General features: G+C 40.6%; 1 long non-coding RNA gene across 1 annotated transcript; it reads right to left on the bottom strand.

Moving 5' to 3' along the window:
• Positions 1 to 16,806: 16,806 nt before the first annotated feature.
• LOC311620931 lies at positions 16,807 to 17,998 on the bottom strand. The gene is made up of 2 exons (XR_014794770.1): positions 17,931 to 17,998; positions 16,807 to 17,801 (listed from the first exon to the last, which is right to left on the bottom strand). It is a non-coding gene; the product is annotated as an uncharacterized lncRNA (long non-coding RNA).
• Between the last annotated feature and the right edge of the window lie 4,266 nt (positions 17,999 to 22,264).

The following is a 22,264-nucleotide window of genomic DNA, read 5'->3' as shown; positions in this document are numbered from 1 at the left end:
TAATCCTCCAGTCAGGGCTTGCTTGGTTGCTGTCAACTTTTGACTATTTTCCAAAGTTCTGACAAAGGTGATTCTGAACAGTTTTGCTCACTGAGTTTGAGGGGTGGAGGGACAAATTCTCTAAACTACCAACTGTTATTTCTCACTGTGTCGCTAAAACACTTCCTACTTTTCTTTTCATCTCAAGTTAAAAACCTTTTTTTCCTGGAGAGTTCTCTCTCATTCACTTCTATTGAAACACTGCCCATAACTGACATGCAAACTCAGAGCGACTGTTTTAGCTTTCTTTCAGCCTTCTTTTACAGATCCAAGGTGGTCAGTTTATCTCCTTTCAATTACTTCTGAAAAGTTTATCACACATTCTTTTCCCATTGACCCCTTCCACCTTACATCTGCCTATCCCAGGCCTTCTACCCCCTATTGTCTGTGCCCATGGGCTATGTATACATGCATAGAAGTTCCCTCATTGGTTAATCTCTCCCCACCCATCCCCCAGCCCACGCTGCCTTCCTTCTGAGGTTCTTAGACTGTTCTCTGCTTCTGTGTCTCTGACTCTATTTTGTCCATCAGTTTATTTTGTTCATTAGTTTCCACAAATGAGTGAGATCATGTGGTACTTATCTTTCTCTGACTGGCTCATTTAACTTAGTATAATACCCTCCAAGTCCTTCTATGCCTTTGCAAATGGTAAGAGATTCTTCTATTTTTATAGCCTCTCAATTAATTTTAAATACACAGTTATGTACACTGGACCAAAAGACATAGACTTGAAAATTACATGGAAATTATGTATATGGAAATATAAACATGTACTATACACACACTTACATATATATATATACATATGTAGGAACATACATATGACTAGCAACAGCAAAGATAGAATATGTCGCATACCAGCTATGTTTGATTTTTTTTTTTCCTAATGAGGTGCTATTCTTAGTTGTCCTATTTATTGTTTGAGACTTGAGAAAACTGGGACATGAGAAGATTTAATTTATAGCGTCTTCAGCAAATCCATCCAACTCTATTTAGTCTCAGAGTTCTTAGGGAAGCGTTGACTGTCAAAACTGTAGTAATCAAAGAAGAAACCCAGAACCACTCCTCTTCCCTCATGGGGAAATGACTGAGTTCCATTTGCAGAGTGTCAGGAAAAACACAAACATGAAGATGCAAAGTTGTGTGTTTTAATTTAGTTGGGACTTTGCCAAAAATAGGAGAAAATTTCACATTGACTTAGATATCTCTATGAGACTTTAACAAAGGAAAGGCATTTATATTTAACCTGGAATATAGCTCAATGTATTATTTGAGCTTTGCTAGAATGTAGGATTTCTGTAAGTGTCTTTCTTGATATATGTCTCTACGCTGAGTGGTTAGATTGTTCAATGTGCCAGAGCACAATGTAAGTTCAAAAATCAAAGAAAACTCCTCATGATCTGAATATATTACATCGAATTATGTGTGCATTTCTAACATGATGACATCTGCCCAGAATACTTTCAGAAGTAGATTTAATTTTGTTGCAATCACACTGTAGAAATTCTTAACATGGCCTTAAAGCTGTTTGACATCCTTCAGCTTGAGAGTGGGGTTTATGCCTCTCCCCATGAATCTAGGCTTCTTTGACTGCTTCGCCAATATTTGATAAAATTTACCAGCGAAGCAACTGGCTGGCCTTCTGTTTTTGTTGCTTCTTTCTTGGGGTAGGAGGTACTAATGTTTTGGAAAAGATTTTAATTTCAAATTAACTTTCTTTTACCAATGTGTTTATTCAGAGTCTTCCTTTCTTCTTGAATTGGTTTTGGTAGTTTCCATCTTTCTCAGACTTTGGGTTGATTAGTCTGAGTATTTGGTCACCCTCCAATAAATGCCTAATGCTGCTTCATTGGAGCCACACGCTGGCATAGCCCTGAGAGTTAAAAGAAGAAATTCTCCCAATAAGCGAAGTTTTAGTCATTCACATTATGTGGGGGGGGGGGGGGCAAAAAAAAACAAAAACAGACCAATAAAAGAATAGATTCAGACTCATGGGCAGTTGCAGATGGTATAGCAGATTAATAGAAAGCATGAAAACAAAACAAAGCAAAACAACAGCAATAAAAAAAAAAAAATTAGATCACCAGATCAGGGTCAAAGATATCTTGGGAATATGTATGTCAATGGACCTATGGGAATAGGTTTACTATATGATATTCATAGTGCAAGATGATGGCCAACAAAAAGAACACCCCACTGACAATGTATTAAACAACCAAATAGAGTAACATCAGACACATGTCAGAAATTTTGTCTCATCTTCCCCTGTTGCTTGTGGGAGTGCAGTTCTTGGGGTACCACCAGAATAGCATTTCTGGAGGCCTCCACAGAGGATGAGATATGGTCAAAAGCTTAATTTCAATAGAATTACACCCCTGGGTTTCCAAAGTGCCATTTCCCTTAATCCAGTCACAGAAGAAGTGTAGCTGGGGTTCCAGTGGAGCTAAAATCAGATCCAGTGTCCTGAGTTTCCTTTCCATGTTGGAGCAGGGTCCAGTCCAGCAGGAGGCTAGCTTTAGACCTAGATGCTGCTACTTCAAGCACAAAGTCCAATAATAAATCCCTGATATGGCATGATGTGTGAAGAGATTACCTGGACTCTTGGTGGCAAGTCAATTGCAATGGAGTGCTCCCATACTAGAAGATGACACAATTCTTCCCACCTGGAATCAACATTTATCCCAGGTACTGTGTCTGCTGGCAGGGCCTAACCTGCACCATTATTTTTGAGGATTTATACATAAAATGATATGGGATTGGTATTGCTATGGATCCTACTTCAGAGCAAAGCAGTATATTAGTGGCAGTTAACATGAAATCAACTGGTCCTATTGCACACATGCACACAGACAAACACACACCACCACCACCACTATCATCACCACCACCAGATGCTGCTGGCCAAAAAGAGCAATTTAAATTTACCAGTTTGGAAAGTGCAACTTGCAGATAATTCCTTGCTAGGATAGAGTGCTATCCTCCCAGGATGCAATTATTCTTAAAATCAACAACCCTTATATGATAGCATGGTGCCAAAAAAGTAGAAACATAGATTTGACAACTGTGGGGAGTGGGCCTAAGCCATCAGTAGGACATCCCCTGAGGGCTCTCGGACTGTGAGAGAAATAAGGCTGAGCTGAGGGACGTCCCCCTCCCAGTGTAAGAATTTAAATATATTTAAAGCCTAAGCAACCATTACAGCAAAACGACCAGAACAACAGTTGCTATGATGAGTACTAACCACCAGCGGGCAGACACTCAACATAGGAACTGACCACTGTGGTGGTCAGTGCGCTCCCATAGGGGGAGTGCAGCTTAACCAGAAGCCTGGCTCACGGCAGGAGCCTCTGCCAACTCTGCAGCAGCACTACCAAGCAGCGGCAGCAGGCACAGCGGGCTGGGATGAGCACAAGTGGCGTGGCACCTGGCCCCGATTTGGGCTTCTCCCTGGCCGCCTACCACTTGGTGCACTGCTACTTCCCCCAAGGAGTCCCGGACTGCGAGGACTGCGAGAGGAATAGCCGACTGCTAGCTTAGGCCTGATCCCATTGCCGTTCTTTGGAGAAGGCAGTCAATTTGAACAATTCAGTGACGCAGGGAGGCACAGAGAACTCGGGGTGAGTCTGCCTCCTTGCTTGACTCACCCACTTTATGGTGTACACAGGACAGATTGGTGGCCCAGTCCATGCATGTGCAGCAGCTGCAGAAGCTCAAGTAGCAGGCCGTGCAGCAGCAGAAGGCCATCCAGCCACAAGCTGGCCGTTGGACATTCCCTGAAGGGTCTCAGACTGTGAAAGGGCACAGGCCAGGCTGAGAGACCCTCCCTGCTTCCACTGCACAAAATTCATGCACCAGACCTCTAGTTTAAAAAATATATATAATATAATAATATAATATAATATAATATAATATAATATAATATAATAATATAATATAATATAATATAATAATGCAAACATTACTCAACATATTTTACAACAACCTTCTGAGTAACTGCTTAAGCTTTTCCAGTTATCTAACCCATGTAAGTGTCCCATTCCCTGAAAAACATTAAAAAAAAATAAAAAACATGTAGTTTATTTTCTTATTTAAAGTAGTTATTACAGAGAACATTTAGGGGATTCCGGTAGTAAAAAAAAAAAAAAAAAAAAAAAAAGTAAATAAAAAAAGTTAAACTCAATGAAATCGGAAATAATTATGTTTTTCTTTTATTCTTACTTCTTAATGAGATATCAAAGTTGCAAAAATCACTTGCTAACTGTAGCATACAGTTAATTATTGCTTTTCTTAAAGAAAAAGTTTTTAGTTTGTGCTCTATTTTTGAAAATACAAAACATTAACTCTCTACTGGTTGAATTCATAAAAATAGGACCCCAAAAACATTCATTTAAAAGTCAATCAGTCATGAATAAATTCTACAGCTTTTATAGAGGAAGTGTAACCCCAGTTATCCCAATGGAAAAAAACAAAAAAATCTTCTGATAATTAGGGCCGGATCATTGAGGCTTGAGATAATTAGGGTGGAACTGGCAATACATGAGACCAGGCCTGAACTTTTCAAGTCCCTTGGCAGCAGAGCACAGCTTGGCTGGCTGCTGGAGGGAATGCAGGAGGTCAGAGTCAGCCAGCTGAATCTGTAGCCAGCAGTATGGAGTGGTCCTCATTTCCCCCAGCACAAAGGACAAGAGGTTAGGAATCCTTATCTTTTCAACTGAAATCCATTTGAGAATTTCCCCTTGGACTCTGCCTTCCTTTAGAAGTTAAACCTTAGGGCAGGCAGATGGTGATTCTGTTAAATAGCTTGCATTGGGGAATCGATTTTTTTTTTTTTAGAAAATCACAAACTGAAATCTTAGAGTCATAGAATAGAACAGGGTCTAGATACCCATTATTATAAGTGATACTTAGACATGTCTTGTGTCAAAACATTTAAAAAATAAAACCATAAAATATGCAGTCCTGTTGAAAATAATTTAGAATCACTATTTCTGAGGATTATTGTATTTGAATAGAAACAGCTAAATTAGCAGCTTGCATTGAAACAGATTTCTTTCAGGTAAGTATCCTGAGATGGTCAGAGAAAATTCATAGTATATTATTTGATAATAATTAAAACATTTAACGCATCACCAAAACAATAGCGAAAAGTTCTTACCATCTATGTGAGTGTGAAAGCGTTGGCTTGGAGAGAGGGATTTGTTAAACTGTAAAGTGATGTTGTATTTGCAACCAAGGCCAAAGCTGGACTCTAAAATATGGATGGCCCTTCAAAATCGTTCTGCTTTGAGGCAAACGTACTGAGCCTCTGTGACTTCTTATCCTCAGTCACTGGAAATAAGCCATTGCCTAGATACAGGCAAGAGGTTGAGCAAGGCACCTCTCTTGGGCAAAGGGAATCTCCTGGAAGGATTTCATCTTTGAGCTGTCAGCTACCAATATTACCAAAGGCAGTTCCAGTAAATTATCTTTATAAAAAACAGAACTTACCAACTTTAATATACTCTAAAATGCAAAATAAAGGATTAAGCACCATTTACTTTTTTTTAGACATGGATCATAAAAAAGTTTGAGGCAACCTTCAGATATTTCCCAATTAAAAAATTAGTTTGATCTATTTTTTTTAATGAGAGCTTTTTCAGTGTAATGGATATGGAAAAAAAAACAAACAAAAAAAACTATTGTCCATTTTCTTTGTACATTTTCTTAAATACTAAAAGTCTATTTTCTTTATCTTAGAAGAATATAAAATTGTAGCTACTCGTTTGTAATCTACAGATACATTGACTTTCTAACAACTTTAAAATCTCTCAAGTTCATGAAGTATAAAGGTAACAGAATGGGGTTTTAAAAATTAGGTAAGAAAATTTCATGAACAATTTAAGTGGATGCATAATACATTCAAAATGTAATTTCTGATATGAATAATAAAGATACACGTTCAAGATATTTTCTTTTTTGTTAAAATAGACAGGAAGGAGAAAAAGGAAAAGCAAAACACTGCATTTGAAATTTCTGCCAGGAATTCCTGGGTATGCTGTGATTTTTCTAACTGAAATGTGTTATGGGAGAAAGGAAAGGATTTGCACATTTGAGTTGAAAGAGGATAATAGCCTCTTTCAAATACAAGCCAAAGACTACATAGCAACAAGAAAGGCAGTCTTAGTAATATATGTTGAAGTGTGATCATGGAATCCATGAGAGCAAATGCTCAACAGGAGGAAGAAATAATTGTATTCCAGAGGCTCAGCAGACATGTCAAGGCTGATAAAGGAAAAACAAACAACAACAGCAAAACCACACACACACACACACACAGACACACACACACACACACAAATGCACACACACATGGCCTTATCCAGTTTGGCTCAGTGGATAGAGCATCAGCCTGTGGACCATAGTCCTGAGTTCGATTCCGGTCAAGAGCACTTACCTTGGTGGCAGGCTCTTCCTAGGTCTGGGCCCCTGGTGGGGGCTTGTCCAGGAGGCAGCCAATCAATGTGTTTCTCTCACAATGATGTTTCTCTCTGTCTTTCCCTCTCTTTTCCAATCTCCCTAAAAATCAATGGAAATATATCCTTTGGTAAAGATTAACAACAACAAAAAGAAAACATAAAAAATGAACATGCAAAGCAACAATAAAGAAAAATGAACCCAAATGTGGTCAAAGATATATTAAATTAGAAAAAAATAGGTTTGTGAAAACCCAGAAAATATAGTTTATCAAAAGTATTAAATAATATAATGAAGTCAAGTGAAAGGCCTTTAGGTGTTTAGATCGCCAAGAAAGTCATTCCTGAATAAGCAACTTCATTCTCAAAGGGGTAGGGCTGACTGAGGAAAGAGGCTAAAAAAGAAATATGTCCTACGAGGCAGGCAGAATTTACAAAGTGCCCTCCACCAAAGTTTTCAGCATAAGCCCTGGGAATGTTAATATAATGAATAGCATTCTCATGAATATGTTACTTTACACCACCTCAGGGATGTGGCAAATGTAATTAAGTGTATAATCAGTTGACCTTCTGATTGGAGTAATTTCCCTGGCCTAATGTAATCACATGAGCTTTTTAACAGCCCAGCATTTTCTTCAGCCGGTAGCAGAAGGGGGAATGGGAGACACCTGAAGTGTGAGACTAAACACACAGCTGCCAGCTTTGAGAACTAAATGGATGACGTGAGAAGGAATACAGGAGGGTTGTATTAGCAGAGGTAAGAGCCTGGTTTGCAAGCAAGGAAAGCAGAGCTTCAGACCTCCAGCTGCCCAATATTGGACTCTGCCAGCATAAGCTGGGAAATGGACTCTATTTTAGAACTTCCTGACAAAAGGTTAGCCTGGTCAGCACCTTGATTTCTGCTTGGAGGTCTTTTGAGCATAGAATACAGGTGAATATTTTGGACCTACAGAACTATGGGCTAATAAGTGGGTGCTGTTTGAAGCCACCAGATGTGTGGTAACTTCTTGTGTAGCAATAAAACAAACAAACAAAGGAAAGAAAACAATACATCCTGCTTAATGAACAAACTTATTTCAGCCAACACACACACACACTTTTTCTGTAAGTGAACATTACTGGTGACTCTCAGCCATGAATAAGGAACGTGTCCCTGATGAGAGCCATGATGGTTCAAGTCAACACAAGTGTAATGTAGGGATGGGGCGTACCTACCACATTCCGACCTGATGCTTTTTTTTTTTTTTTTTTTTAGGAATGCTTATGCACATTTTTCATTCAAAGTCTAAATTCTCATTCACTTCTCAAACCCAAAAGCGGTATAATCCCTCCCTTCTGGAACTTAATCTGCATTTATTTCTGACCTCATTATTTCCCATTATAGTTATACTACTCCATTTAAGTAGAATTCTGAATGTGAGTTCAAAGTCCTTTCAACAGTGTTAACTATGTGCAGTTGAAGTTAGTATTTGCTATCCTCATCGTCTGTCAGTTTGCTTATATTAAATGTGGATGATGCAAAGGATTGTTGACCCAAGAAAATGAGTGCTTGTGTCTGAGATCACTTAGCTTAGCATCTGGCACTTGAAGTATGTAATAGTTATTTGTGGAATCTGAATCTTGCAAAAAACAAAGGTGTTGATTTAGTGATTATTCCACAGCATTTTGTAAGAATTTGTTATAAATGCAAGTTCAAGGATTCTCCTATTGAGAGAAAAGGCGGGGGAGAGACAGAGAGAAACATCTATGTGAGAGAGACACATAGATTGGTTGCCTCCTGCACATGCCTGACCAGGGCCAGGGATCAAGCCTGTAGCCAAGGTATGCACCCTTCACTGGAATCAAATCCTGGACCCTTCAGTCCACAGGTCAATGCTCTATCCATTGAGCCAAACCTGCTAGGGACAGTGTAATCAGTTTCATATTATAATCATTGCTTCTTTACTTTGAATCTGTAACCAAGTACATTTTATATTACTCCTCTATTTATATCTAGAAACTGCCTTCTTTTCTCAGGTGTCAAAATGCAAACTACTTTTAAATTTCATCATCCTCGCAGTAGATAGGAAAGCATAGTGTATATAAAAGCACTATTTCATGCTTCTGATCTCTGACTAGTGAAATGGCAAGAGGACAAATAAGAAAGGGTTCCATCTCCCTGAAACTAATGAAGAATCACTTGACCCTATAAAGAGGTTTAATGTAATCATAAGTAGGTAGGACTTTTATTGCCCTTACGTTAGAGCACCGATATAAAGCAAAAGATTAATCCCATTTTCTATTTCAAGTTCCTTAATACACTGGCTATAAAACTCCCATACTTCATGATAGATAGGTGTTCTATGTTGAAAACATTGACTTGGTGGTGGTTTGCTAAGCGCTGACTCACTTAGATATAGAATATGATAGTAGGTTCAAGTCTAGTTCTTTCGAACTCAGTGAAACTTCACAATTTTGTAAAAGTATAAAAGTACTTTAATACCTCAGAAATTAAATTACCTAAATATAATTATGCCAATTTGTCTCAAAATTAAACAATTTTATCTACCATATCATTACTGCCTTTTAATGCATAATTTTGATGTCATATACTACAACAATAGAGCAAAATTGTGCTCTGTTTTAAGATTTTAAAGACCATTAAAACTCTCATTTTTTTAGAAAAAGATGAATGACTTTAGCAACATCTTTCCTTCCTCCTTAAAAGAGTGGAGTCGTGTTATTGCTCTTCATTTTAAATGATAGGCACTTTAGTGGAATATAGCACCATTTTGAGAAAGCTGCTTTCATTTTACTCTGCATGTTTGGGTTGCATAAATGCTAACTTTAATGATGCAGCATTTCCTTTGTAAAATTATTTTTTTATAGTGGATGAACTGCTCATTAATTTCACTGTAAAGACATAATTTGTACATTTTAATGTATTTCTCAACTAATCTGCTTGTGAGAGCATAACAGCTGGAAGCTCCTGCAAGAAGACAGGAGAGTAAAAAAATATACCTTAGTTCATAATTTTTTTGATTTCTCTTTCCTATCCCATGAAAAACAGCTTTAAAGTTTTATTTCTCTGTTATGCCAGGATTGTGGTTATTTTGTACACAAATACATCCATGGCATGGCATGTATTACATCGGTGCTGCAATTACACCAGATTGCACAATAGTTTGCTAATCTCTATTACTTTTCCATGCAAATTGCTAAAATGAAGAACCTGGAACTCAGTCATGTTAGCTATACATCTCCAATTTAATTTACTCTTTTTAAAATTCTGCTCATCTACATCTTTTACTTCAAATATTCCCCATTTTCTTTTATTACTCTAACTCGGTGTCAATTGAATATTCTGAGCCCACTGAGTATTTTTCCCCCCAACAAGACAAAGGCTTGGAAACACTCTAGAGTTTTCTGAAAATTGTACAAATAGTATTTAAATAAAATTTGTACATATTGGAACAAAATTCTAAGATAGCATGTACATAAATAGATATTTAATAGAAACAAACTAACTAAAAGCAATATCTTCCAAAGAAAATATATTCTGCATAAAAGAAATTTAATTGCAAGATTCAAGAAATTTACTATAAGAATACTTTTATTCCTGTTTCTCTGACCTAAGGATGTCTGAAAGCACATTGATGTTGCTTAGAAGTATCAAAACCTTGCATAAAACAGAATTCTATTTAAATCATAAAGTCCAAACAGAAACTGATTCTACCACCAAAAGAAAGTATGGAACACAGCATTCATCACCACAGCAAAGGAGGGTGTATTTATCCAGCAATCATGTCAGACATGACAGATGGTACACAGACCTGGAATACACAGATAGAGGAGGGAATTCACATTGCACCTCTCATAGGGTAGTGAAAACATACAGAAGTGAATGTTTAGAATACGAGGGAAAAATGTGGAATGGGTATACATAAACACTTCTTTCTTTTACTTTTGCTATCACTAAACCATCACTAATTTCTTACCAGATCTTTTGTAAAATGCAGTTCATTGCAAGGACCCATTCATTATTCACATATTTTATATGTATACTAGTTGCTGAGTGCACAGATTCATGCACATTAAAAGGAAATTAATTATAAGAAATATTTTAATATAGCTATTTGCCCTTTCTCTATAATGGAAGTGTCAAACTAATTCACCATCAACAATGACAGATCGAAACATATGCATGTGATTGGTGCCAGCTAGAGCTTTATATGTATCATGCATGTGTGAGTCAACTTAGTCAACTTGCTTAATTAGACCTGCTTTCTGATGTAGCTTAACTTTTTTTTCCAGCCCAGTGAAGCACCCCAACTTCTCTTTCAGGTAATTGTCAGTAACACAGCAGTAAATATCAACATGAAGCACATTATTACTATATATCATGCAGGGAACAAAGGGTAAAATATTTAACTGTAGCAGTGTTTGACTATATTCTGTGCAGTGAGAAAACTTGAAGTCATTTCCAAGTTCCACCATTTCTTACTTGTTTTCAGTCAGGTCAAGTTTCTAAACTTTCTAAATCTCTCTTTTCCAGCTAATGAAAAGAAAATAGGATTCTACCAACTCTCCTATCTTTTTACTCCAGGACTTCTTTGAGGATCAGATGAGATGAGGCACATGAAAATGCTTCACAGACATTTTGTTAAAGTATAAAATGTTTGCACTTGGCTATAAAGCAAGTCGTGTTCCTGGGCTGAAGAAACTGCAAGGAGACTAGTCGTTAGGGAGAGGAAGCTTGGCATTGCTATGTGACATTACCTGGTGCCCACAGCAACTGTCTCCAGGTTGGGCTGGGCTGTGGGACACATTTTGTGCCAGGGGGTCTTGCCAGTGTTGGCTGTGATTTGGTGGGCTGTCACTCTGGGGTGGTGATGGAGCCTGTGTCCCACTTTCAGGAAAGTGAGTGTTGCTTTTGGGGGGCCAATATGCAATGACATTTCTCTGTAAATGGCCAGTGAACATTACAGCAGCCTCTGCATTGAGTGTCTGCCCCCTGGTGGTCAGTGCACATTATTGCAACTGGTCAGACAGACACAGCATACTAGCCATATATATATATGTATACTAGATGCCTGCCGGTGAAATTAGTGCATGGGTGTAGTCCTTAGGCCTGGCCTGTGATCAGGGCCATCTTCTCTGGCTGCCTGCAGCCAGCTTCGCCCCCTACTGCCATCCACCCCTGGGTCTTCATTCACCATCAGGTGATTAGTGCTGCCTCGGGGGAGGAACCAACTAAGAAATTGGCTGTTTCCACCCACTTGCTGGCCCATCCCCGTTACTGGTCACCCTCTGTGTGTAGGGTGACTGGCGGGGCAGGGGCCTTGGCCTGGTGCCACCCATGCCCTCTGCCATCCACCCTCAGCTTCCCATTCACCATGGGGCAATTGGAGCCTGCTGGCTGGGGAAAGGGACTGAAAAGTGTCAGTGTGCCTCTTAGCAACTGGTCGAGTGGACATTCTGGTCGTTCCACTGTTAAGGTCAATTTGCATGTTGCCCTTTTATTATATAGGGTAGAGGCCAGGTGTATGGCTGAGGGGCCAACCGGAAGGGGGCCTCAGATCAGGATAGGGGGCCCTGCTGGCGGGGGCAGCTGGGGCTAGGGGTCGTGGGCGATTTGCTGGCTGACCATGGCCCGATCAGGGTGGGGGTCCTTGCTAGGGGGAGAGCCACTTAGGGCAAGGTGCCACAGTCATTCTGGTCTCTGGTCATTCTGGGTGTTCCACTGTTTGAGTTGCTGGGCTTTTATTATGATTATGCAGGTTAGATGTCTAAAGTACTTTGAGGAAAGGTGTTCTTAATGATTGTTTTTGACTCAAAAATGGTAATATACTCTCATTGAGGCATCCAGGTAAGAAGACAAACTTTGCACATCCCTCCCCAGTCCTCCACACTTCTGACCTCATATTAATAAAAACTACAAAAAAAGAAACATTGTCATTCTAAAGAGCCAATAGAGGGACCAGCCTAATGCTAGAATACAAATCAGGTGCTAAGAACAGGTTCCTTCTACATCATCAACTGAGTGGTTTTAGAATTGCATAATTAGAGAAGAAAGCCCTTAAATTTCCTTTTGGACATAGCAAATAGGAACTGGGCACTGTAGCAAATGACATATTTAGCTATGGACATTAACTGTGTGGAGATGAAAGTGACAGATCTGATTCTGGCTACAGTTACAGCTCTCTCTCTCTCCAATCCCTTTAGATGCCTGATTTTTTTTTTTTTTTTTTTTTTGGCTATTTTAAGCCAGCATTTTATTTTAAAAACACCCTCAAATGCCACCACACTGTTACAAACCATCTATGAAAAGCCTTTTCATCTTTCATCAACACTTGTTCAAGATTCTTGCAGCTTCCACTGACTCTCTAGTTCCAAAGCCAGCCTTACATGTGAAGGTTATAAATATATATATATTTGATTTTTTACAGAAAGGAAGAGAGAGGGATAGAGAGTTAGAAACATTGATGAGAGAATCATCGACCAGCTGTCTCTTGCACACCCCCTATTGGGGATGTGCTCGCAACCAAGGTACATGCCCTTGACTGGTATCAAATCTGGGACCCTTCAGTCCGCAGGCTGATGCTCTATCCACTGAGCCAAACCTGTTTCAGCAACATGTGAAGTTTTTGTTGCAACAGCATGGCAGTCTCAATCCTAAAATGTGTCTTGCTTAATTATTGTTGCATAAAAAATTACTCCAAAGTTTAGCAGCTTATAGAAAATAAATATTGATCTGTCCCAGTTCCTGTGGGTGAGAAATTCAGGAGTGGCTTAGCAAGGTGGTTCTGACTTAGGATTTCATTAAGTGGCAGCCAAGATGTCCACCAGATGTGTGAAGTTCTTGGCTGCAGCTGCAGACACTGCTTCTGAAGTGAGTCACACACACAAAACTATTGGCTGGAGGCCACTGTTCTTTGTTGACTGCTTTCAGGGGGCCTCAATTTCTCACCTCATGAGCATCTCCATGGGGCTAGAGTGTCCTCATTATATTGCAATTGCCTTTTCCCAGAGAGCATTATCTGAAGATAAAGACACAGAAAGGGAGAGAGAAACAGAGATAGACAGAGAGACAAAGAGAATCAATATAATGGTGTTGGCCTGGACTCAGAGGTGATATGCCTGTGTTTTGTGGATGACACAAACTGACCAGATACAATACGAGAGGGGACTACATAATGGGATGAATACCAAAAAGTTGGGAATCATATGGGCTATCTGGGAAACCTGTTACCAACAGCTCTTTGATATTTTTGTCCCTGAGGAAAAGGAATGGACCTTTATGAAGTCTTACTTGTCCTACAATAGAATGAGCATTGTCAACTGTATGCTAAAATCATGCGTTGTAGAGTTAGCTAATGTATTAATAAAATATTTATCTTCATTTCTATTGTTAGGTGTCATGAATTCTCTTCTCCCTAATACTTTCCTGACGATCAAAAAGTAATTCTTAGAGAGAAAGTGGTCTTTTAAGATAAAAAGTGTGCTGTGGATCCTTGATGTATTCAAGAACTGGTCGCTTACCCAGCTGCTGGCTGGATGCAGCCACTTCTTCTTCACTTTAATGTCGCCTTTAGCAAATAGGAAGATTTCTTGTAGTTGTTCTGACTTTGGGGATTATCACCCTTCAATTAAAGAGCTCATCCTGTTTTCTCTTTACCTGAAATATCTCTAGAATCTATTTATATTTCCTCTATTTACTGCCCTAGTCAAAGCCAATGCCATTCATCACCTGGACTAAGTCTGTAGCTATCTGATGTCACATTCTTATACCCTATTCTCCTTCCCCCTGTAGGTTAATGGATTCTTTTGTCAGTAGTGTTTTTCTCTGCATTGTTTTGTGTACAAGTTAAATAACATCTCACTATCCACAGGCTTTCCTCCTGATGTTTTCTGATGACTTACAGCTCCCTCCATGATTCTGCCCGCACGCACACCCCTGTTGCCCTGCTCTTTTTGTGTAACTCTATCTGCTTCATCATTTTGCTCCAACTATGCCAGTCTTTATGTCGTTTCTTAAAACATCAAAAAACATCCTGATTTGGGGCATTGTCCTGCAGCTACCCCTGTTTGGAATCATCTCCACCAGAATGTGTCTCTCCATAATTGCATTTATATCCTTATCCTGAGTGTTATTAAGAGAGAGGCATCTTCTCTCTCCATCACTGCATTTATGTATTTATCCAGAGTGATATTAAGAAAGAGGCATCTTGTAACCACATCACAATATCTCCCCATCCTTTCCTTTCACCTTACCTTGAATTGTTTCTCTTCCTCTTTCGCTATCACATATGTTATATATTTACTTTCTGATGTAATTATTTTGTCTCCTCAATAGAAGATATTCTCTATTAAAGTAAGGGCTTCTGTGAACTTAGCTATTCTCAGAAATAAAACTAGTGCCTCTAATGCCCCAATCTCTGTTCGGCCTTGAAAGACCCCCAGAGGGAGACCCTCACTCTGTCCCAGGGACAAACGGCGACCCCAATCACCCGCAGGAGGTGTCACTTGATGCAAACAGCAAGAGGCTTTTTATTCTAGCATGCTAGGGCTCAACTCGTAACTCACGCAGGAGCAGAGGAGTCCAGCCCCGAGCAAAAAGGCTCACAAGTATATATAGGCAAAAACTATACGTCGGGAGGGGCTACACACAGAGGGGGAAGAGGGGAACAAAGGAATTCTAAAAGGGGAGACTGGGTTCGTTAATAATGTATTTTATGACAGGGCTTGCGCTAAGTCAACAGTCCTGTCCGGTAATCTCGCCCCTATTTCACTGAATTGTCAAAGCAAGGTTTACTCTGTTATCCTGTTTCTCTTATCTTGTCGGAGTGAACCCTGCTCTGTTTACTCCCTGCTCAGGGCTGTTTCCTGAGACAACTTTAAGGGTCCTGTTCCCATCACTGGCGGGGGCCTTGGATAGTTGAGATAACACAGACAGCTTTTAAACATTTTTATTCTTTCATTCCCCCATTTGCTTTTTGGTAAGTTCTAATCATGGAACTTCTGTCTCTACATATCCTTCTTTGAGGCTATCTCCCTGGCTGATGGACTGGTAGTGCTGCCTGAGCATTAATACCTGTACAGCACTTATCCTCTCCCTGATGAAGGTGACTAGGCAATTTAAGATACAGGGCCCAAAAGTGAGAATTAAAAGCAGTATAATAAGGGGACCCATCAAGGTGGATATGAGGGTGGTGAACCAAGGGGACCGGCTGTACCAACTCTCAAACCACCCTTGATGCGCCTCCCGATCTCGTTGCTTTGTTTTTAATCTTTTTCTAAGTTGGCTGAGGCTTTCCTTTATGACTCCAGAGTAAAAATTAGGTCTAAACCTCATCTATTCTGGAGGACAACTTTAGCTAGGGAGCTTAGTGACCTTTCTACCTTGCTGTTGTATTTTTATTAATTTTCTTTTTGCCTTTTCTATTCCTTTCTTTCTGCTCTCCTATTCCCTTGCACATGTAACTTTATTTAGCCTTGGACTTTCTCACTGGCTAGCAAAAATGTTCTTGCAGTTACCAAAACCTCCAGTACCACAGTTCCCATTAGTACTGTCTTCACTGAAGTTCAGTTCTCCTCCTGCAGACATTAAGTCTCTTCCTAGGCCAGGCTTGGGATCTCACGGGTGAGGCTGCTGGTTGCTAGGATCTAGGTTGTTTTCTGTGCAGGAGCTGGGAGCGGTGTAGCCAGGTCTGGGTGCTGTCCACTTCAACAGCCGTGGGCGTGCTCAGGACAGCAGCGCAGCATCCCTTTGAGTCCTTGGGTAGCAAATTTCTTTACCCATATTGAGTTCCGGGGCTACAGGGTCTGTGGTGGGCACTGGCAGTGCATCTGGAACAAGCAAACTGCAGAACCTGTAAGGACTTGAGCAAGGAAATGGTTACCATACATGATCCCCTCCCAAAAAAGGGGAAACTTGTCCCAGTAAGGGGTACACCTGGCCCTCAAGAGGGCAAAGGATAGGGGGTTGGTCCAATTTTCACCGGTTTTCAGAACAAACTTAATTAAACTTTTTAGAGTTTCACTTAGGCCTGTCCTAAAGCTTGAGCTATACTTTGAGATACCTTGCTATAAAGGCTGGACTGTTATCTGATCCTATGACTACTGGCAGCTCGAATCTAGGTATAATCTCCTGGAGTAATTTCTGGACTACTACAGAGGCACTTTCTATCCTATGCTTCAACCTAATCTGAGAAGGTGTCTATAAAAACTAGCATGTACTTGTATCTTAATGTTGGTGGCTTAATTTCTGTGAAACCCACCTTCTAATGCTCTCCTAGGGAATTTTCCTGGGGCCCAAATTCCTAGGGGGTCCCTCTATTCTTGCTTAGCATTTACCTGTATATAAACAGTACTTCTAGTGACTCTGCCTCACAGAAGTTCAGAAGTCTTGGTGACACTTAACCTGGTGTCACCGGGCAACTCTGACCTAGAGCCTCTGGGACCAACAGTCTTGTCATCTGGAGGGTCCATCAACCATCTGGTCCTTCAGTGGCTTGCTTCTGTTCAGCCAATTCCTTCTGGCTGCAGTTAGTAACCCTCTTTCCTCTGTGGATGGCACAGTGTTTCCATCAAAGGGCCTGGATTAAGGCCAAAAGTTCTGGAACTGTGCCCAAATGATGTGGTCCAAGGTGACTACCACTGCCCTTGCATATCAGGTCCCATCCTGAATGTAACTGCTCTCATCCGTGAACAGTACCTTGTCGTCTGTTACCTCTGTGCAGTCATGAATGGGTTTCTCATCATCATCTGGAAGCAGGTTGGCAGGGTTGATGGTCAGAGTCTTATGAATCCGGACACAGGGCTGGTCCCAGAGAAAAGCCTGACCCATCCAGGTTAGCTCCTGGTCCAGAGTCCGCTTATCTGCCTAGCCTCCTTCACCAGCAATGCTGTGGTGGCCACTACCTGGAAGCACGCTGGCCACCCTGCTGCCATAGAGTCCAGTCTCTTAGATAGGCCACAGGTCTCTTCCAGGGACCTAGAGTCTGAGTGAGAACCCCTTTGGCAATGCCTCTTACCGCACTCACGTAAAGGTGGAAGGGCTTCGTGATATCTGGCGAGGCTAGGGCAGGTGCTGAGACGAGAGCCTTCTTTAGCTCCTCAAAGGTCCGTTGTTCTACTTCAGTCCAGTTCAGCGGCTGTGTTCCTCCAGTACGTGTTCCTTCTTAGGTCTACAGTCCTTGATGTCCAAGGAAAACAGTCAGTTTGTCTGGTGGCTCCCTGGACTGATATCTTCCTAGAGGTCCCATCGGCTCTGTCAAGACTGAATAAACTGCCCAGTGCTCATCAGGAAATTAATAGCTTTTTCTCTCACTTGTAAGGTCACCCTTGGGAGCTTAATTGAAAGGAGCCTGGTCCTGTCAGTCTTTTTCTTTGAGGTTTAAACCCTTGGAATCTAAGTCTTCCTTTCTTTCAGATAGTCTCTGTCTCTTCTGACTTCACCTTCTGTCTCTCTCCCTCTCTAATCTCTGCCCTTTCCTGTCTCTTGCTCATGTCTTTCTCCCTCCCTTTCTCACATGCACATTTATACTTATACACTTATATTACTTTCTCTTTTAATCTTTATTTCTGCTTCTGTCTAAATCCTTCCCTCTCAGACTCTCAGAGTCTTTTTCTTAAGTCTCTGTTTTGTTCTTTCCCTCTCTCCCAGTTTCTCCTTCTCATCACATGTACAACTTTTATAAAAATTTTTACTATTTTACACTAGCTTTTAAATCTTCTTTCTATGTCCTTCAAAAATCTATAACCATACCTCAAATCTTTTATTATTTTAAAATATTTAGGAAAGGCAGAGGGAAGAGAGAGCGGGTCTAGCACTCTGTTCCTAGTAGCCGCTTGAATTTTAAACTGCCACATTCTTCCTACAGATAAAGATCTCAGATTCTGATAAGACTGAAAAGGGGAACAGGAGAATTTTAACTGTGCCTTTAAGTCCCCTAATAGAACACGGTGAAAAGTGTCCAAGCAGTCACGGGGGTTAAACCATGTTTTCACATTGTTTTAACATAATTCTAAACCTTTGTGATGAAGTCTACTTAAATCTATAAAGTAGATACACATGACTGAAACCAAAAATGATTCCTATAGTTTAAACAAAATACAAGATGCAGGTACAAGCCCAATTCAAGCTTACAATGCAATTAGAAATGATAATAACAATGGCATATGAGAAAAGCAAAACAAAACAAATTAATGAAACAATCTGGATAGGGCTCAAGCATCATATAGATTCCTCATCTGACAAATGAAAATAAATTAATCCTTGAGATCTTTGATCATTATTGCTTATTCTTAACACATGTAATACAGTTTAGCCTGCCATATTTTAGGCATTTAGTTACTGCAATTAATTTTTTTCTAATTCAATTTATACTTAAGTAGCTATGACTCTGCTTAGCTGATATCAATGATAAAAACTAAACATTGTAAGCAAGGCCATGGAATCACCTGCCACTCCTTGCAGATCACATTCTTTAGCTGAAAACTCCTAGCCATTCATGTAAATTTGTTACCATTATCAACTAGGTAGTTTCCACCTCATGGTGGGGAATTTTAAAAGCTGCTTACAATGACTTGGGAAACTAGTTTTAATTTATCTGCTGCCTCCAGCTACTCAAACAACTCCTGGAGGTGAATGGAGGCAGGGAGCGAGCGGGTCCCAGGTGGTGAAGGCAGTGCTGCCACCAGGGCTTTTTCATCAGACTGTCCACCGCTTGCCTCTTGCTAGCAAAGGTGCAATGGGGGAATCGGTGACCCTTCCACTGCAATTACACTCCTTGAACTTTCTGACAAGCTCTTACTGATTTTAAAATTATAACTTGAGTTGACACACATACAAGGACCAAGAGGCCCACAAAATATTTTCTTTTTCCTTTAAAGATTTTACAATGTATTGTAATCACTAATCACCTTAAATTTAAATGGCTAATTGAAACAAACAGTTCTGAGACCGTTCCTCCAGCACTGATGAAGACTGGGTGGAGGCAGGTGTCTGAAATAAGATTCATTTAGTTTTTGAGCTCGCTGGGCAGACTTGGCGACTTTGCCAGCTCAAGCTTCCTTCTTGTAAATAGTTACTTTTAGACTTCGGTCTTTGCTTTTAACCTTTTTAGACTATAATTGTTACAACCTCATACCTTCAAATCAATAAACATAGACATAAATCCTGTTAGGCGGGCCGATTCCCCTCTGACAGAAAGCAAAGCACTCCTGGGAAAAAGGAATCCCAGTGGCCACTCGGGGCGGTTTGCTAGCCATCAGAGCACTCAGCTTTAAACAAATTAAAGGTTTCTTTCTTTCTCTCTGCTCGCCTGTGGCCGGGCGAGTAAGACAGACCTGGGAGGTTTCTTTCCCAATTTTCTCTTGTCAAGGAGACAACCACACTCCTTCAGCCATTTGGGGTTATCAAAAAGAACATCAATCTGGATATCAATGTATGGAATTTGGTCCGGATGCCCAGGGCTCCTATAGACTATCCGCCGGACTCCCGTGCAGGGCCCCATGTCTAGGGTCCCTGTTGAAGGCCAATCAACCCCAAATGTCGGCCACTCCAATTCACAGAGTCTCCGGAGAGTGAAGGCATCTACAGAAACACCATAGCCTTCACCTCGTTTTTAAGTCCGGAAAATTTTTAACCATGCATTCAAGGGGACTTAGGTGACTCTCTTTTGAGTTTCCTTGCCCCATTTTTCTCTTTCCTTCCAATTTATAAACAGTTAGGCAACAAATAAGTCCAAAACAAATCCCAAAGAGGAAAAACGAACACTTTTACCAATTCCCACACACTCGATTGCAGCTGCACTCTCTCAACACTCACAACAACACTCATTCAGACCAGAACAACACTCACTCAGACCAGAACCAGGGAGTCTCCAGACTCCAAAACCCAGACAGAACCAGGGAGTTCCTAGACTCCAAACCCAGACAGAACCAGGGAGTCTTCAGACTCCAAAACCCAGACAGAACCAGGCCTCGGTGGTTGTCAGAAGCACAAATAACAGAAATGTCACAGACACGAGGACCCACCTTGTCCGCCACAGACAAACAACAGAATCAGACGGGCGCGATCTTGGAACAACACCTGATCCAAACAGTTAAACTCAATCAGCACCCTTACAGCAGGAGACTACCAGGCGTCCCTGGCTCTCCTCCTCCCTTGGGGCGTCCCCCAGGGTCGCAGCCTGTGGCCCTCCGGGCACGTCTACCGACCACTGTCCAGCCACTCTCACGAGTCGCCGAACGGCTGCCAATACAGAACCAGATCTGATAACAGAAGTGCGCACACAGATCCAGATCAGATAACAGAACACAAGACAAAGACAGACAACTTCGGGTACCCCTTCTTACCTCCAAGGTTGGCTCCGCGGATGAGGGGTGGTCGTCATATCCCGGACGAGCCCCCAAGATGAAAGACCCCCAGAGGGAGACCCTCACTCTGTCCCAGGGACAAACGGCGACCCCAATCACCCGCAGGAGGCGTCACTTGATGCAAACAGCAAGAGGCTTTTTATTCTAGCATGCTAGGGCTCAACTCGTAACTCACGCAGGAGCAGAGGAGTCCAGCCCCGAGCAAAAAGGCTCACAAGTATATATAGGCAAAAACTATACGTCGGGAGGGGCTACACACAGAGGGGGAAGAGGGGAACAAAGGAATTCTAAAAGGGGAGACTGGGTTCGTTAATAATGTATTTTATGACAGGGCTTGCGCTAAGTCAACAGTCCTGTCCGGTAATCTCGCCCCTATTTCACTGAATTGTCAAAGCAAGGTTTACTCTGTTATCCTGTTTCTCTTATCTTGTCGGAGTGAACCCTGCTCTGTTTACTCCCTGCTCAGGGCTGTTTCCTGAGACAACTTTAAGGGTCCTGTTCCCATCACTGGCGGGGGCCTTGGATAGTTGAGATAACACAGACAGCTTTTAAACATTTTTATTCTTTCAGCCTCAAATAAAGCAGAAAAATCATGGTTTACTAATATTAGCAATAACTTGCACTCAGAGTGGAAGTAGAGTGAAGGCAGAGTCCATAGCTAAGGTGTGCTTTCCAGATTCATACATGCCAATCACTTAAAAGTAAATTAAAACCAGATGCTAGAAAAGAACAGAGAACAATATATTATTGGGCATATATTCCTATTTAAATATATAAAAAAATTTGTAGTTTTGCACCTGCAGTACATCTTATGTCTTAATGTTCTAAAACCCACTATAAATAGTTAAAATTTTGATGATTATCATTTGAAGCATAGAATTGAGTCACATACTATTGAATTTCACTAAATAATATTTTTTTTTCAAAATTCTATTATATCCTTTCTTTTTCAGTTACATTTCTGTGGTCATTTTTAAACTGGAATTTACATTTATGCCACGTGTCCATTTAATATTTGGGTCCTATAACTACTGAATGTGGTAACTAGCTAGCATTGTTCTCTAGGCTGAAACAGACAGGAGAGTTTTGGGAACACTTATCATCTATAACTTTATACTTTTCTAGTTTAACTTCTGATTTACATTTAATGGGCTTCTAAATATTTACATGGGCCTCTTCTCTGGACTGCAGCATGGCCAGCTAAACATTTAAAGTTAGGTAAATCTTCATAACAAGGCCATTGCTCCTTTCTCTCGTTAAATTTGTTTCCTTTGAAGCAGTCTTCATTTCTCAGCATTTTATTATTTATCAGACTTAGTTTTCATGGTTGTCTACCCTCACAGAACATGCTTCCATCAAAATAGGACTGAGGAAGAATCATATCAATAAAAATATGTATGTGGCTTATG

Source organism: Pipistrellus hanaki, assembly GCF_964339955.1.
Source record: "Pipistrellus hanaki genome assembly, chromosome: 4".
NCBI lineage: Eukaryota > Metazoa > Chordata > Mammalia > Chiroptera > Vespertilionidae > Pipistrellus > Pipistrellus hanaki.
The sequence above is the reverse complement of the archived record's forward strand: the minus strand, read 5'-3'. Positions and strand labels throughout refer to the sequence as shown.